Source organism: Acyrthosiphon pisum, chromosome A1 (genome assembly GCF_005508785.2).
Source record: "Acyrthosiphon pisum isolate AL4f chromosome A1, pea_aphid_22Mar2018_4r6ur, whole genome shotgun sequence".
In the NCBI taxonomy this organism is placed as follows: domain Eukaryota; kingdom Metazoa; phylum Arthropoda; class Insecta; order Hemiptera; family Aphididae; genus Acyrthosiphon; species Acyrthosiphon pisum.
In genome coordinates this window covers 112,218,834-112,221,053 of record NC_042494.1, presented here as the reverse complement: position 1 = coordinate 112,221,053, position 2,220 = coordinate 112,218,834, and positions in this window count along the sequence as shown.

Sequence of the window (2,220 nt, the reverse complement as noted above, 5' to 3'; positions counted from 1 at the left end):
TCTCGGAAAGAGATCAAATTTTATTTTATTCATCCCCCCCCACATAAATACGCCCCTGCTATAACATGTTCTGATCGGTCGGCGTTATAAGATTTCGTGCCTATTTATTTTTCAAATCCATTATTATTGATACCTATACTATACCTATCTATAGACGCGTATAATAGGTATAATAATATATTATTATATTATAATATTTTAACGAGGATTCGTGTTTTGATTTATATCAGGTGTACTGCAGTGCTCGATGTATAATGTATATTATGCCGTTATTTCCCTATAGGGAAGTCTTTTTTCTTCTGAACGTATTAATTTTGCAACTATGTGTGTTTTTTTTTGAATATGTGTACATGTTTTATATATTCGATCTCAAATTTTAACGGTTATTTTCGATAGTAGGTAAATTGAATTCAGTTGTTTCATCAATATTGAATATTCTTTGTCTTTGCTCTGTTCTTTTGAACATTATATATTATTACCAACTATCATTTATCTATAATATCTGCAGGTTGCAGCTAGAACTTGGAATATAGTTAAATCATTTCGTGTGATATTAAATATTTTATCATTAATTTGTTATTCCTATGACTTAACAATTCTGTAACAACTTCGTTGGCTATAAATTATAGTAGAATTATACATTTATTCAGAGGTGTTCCCATTAATTTTGTCGAGAGTATACTAAATTAATAAGCTGTCATGTACCAAAATACTACCGTCTAGTACCATATGTATACCCATAATTTTGTAAAAATATCTTAGAGTATACGGCGTTTATGAAGTATACCCTATGGGGACACCCTTGCATTTATTCGCTATTGACATATTTTACAATATAATAATAACTACTGTAAAACTGCAAGACTGTAGTTCTAACAAAATTGTTACCAACATTTACATAGTTGGTACCTAATTGGATTTACTAAAATATTGTAAAATTATTTTTCACAATTATTGTTAGAATTGTATTTCCTCAAACTGAAGTCTAAAACTCTATAACTCTAGCGCGACAGTGTGGTAAAATACTTGCATTAACATTTTTTGGTTATTTCACTTGTACACTAGAGAGCATTGTTCGACATTTTTCATCAAATAATAATATAATACATAATTAATATATTTTAATTATTAACTATTAAATAATTTAAAAAATGTTTTAATCTTCTTATAATACTAATAATGCAATAGATTTTTGTAAAATATATCAAAAATAATATAATATACATTTTATAAATGTACCTATTATTGATTGTCAAAATCATATGCATTTCATGATAATAATATATTTGATAGAGCACCAACGAAGGTATTATTTTAGGTCTGGAGCCGAGCCGATGAATGGATTGGTTTTAAAATGATGTGTTTTTTTATATATTTAATTTTAAATTATGTGTATATCGTAATTTTTTGAGAAAATGCTTCAATTTTCAACTTTGAGTGTGGTTTTTTTGTTATCTTATTGGATTTAGGATGATTGAAATGAAATACAAGTTACTTGAAAGGGTTAATGTAAAAAAATGTTTACACAAATATTTTTGTTTTTTGTTCTAATTATAAAATTAATAGTAGGTAGTAGAGATGAGATTTGAATTAGCATTTAACTAGAAATTATATAGTCTCAAAATATATTAGCTTCTTTTTGATTTATTTTTTATATTTGTTGCCTATGATAAACAAACGTATATTAGCATATTTCCCATAGTTATGTGTAATATTGTTGTATTTTATAATATAATATTATATAAGATTAGATTTTGGGGAATATTAATACAACCTACTAAAACCCTTGTACTTTTAGTCTGAAAGTCTATTTTTCGTGCTTACCTATACATTTTTTGTCATTTTGTCATTTCACACATATATTACGGAGACTTACTCAATGACGAAAAACGCTCGACCCCTACTATACAGAAGAGCTCCCAGTTTATTTTTATGCATATTCATATACTTCGCTACTTCTGTTTCTTTTTAGATCCTGATATTGCTGTCGTTGTTTTTGTATGCGTATGGACATTAAAACACTGCACAATACGTATTTAGTATTTGGTTAAGACACATTTTTAAATTGTTCTTTTATATTTTTCTAGAATAGTTTTTAACGTAAATGTCAACTACAACTACCTTAGTAGTCAAAAAATAAAATAATAATAGAATAACTGTAATAGATTGCTAGCGATTTCAATACATCAATTTATGTTTTATAGATTAGGTACTTTTTTT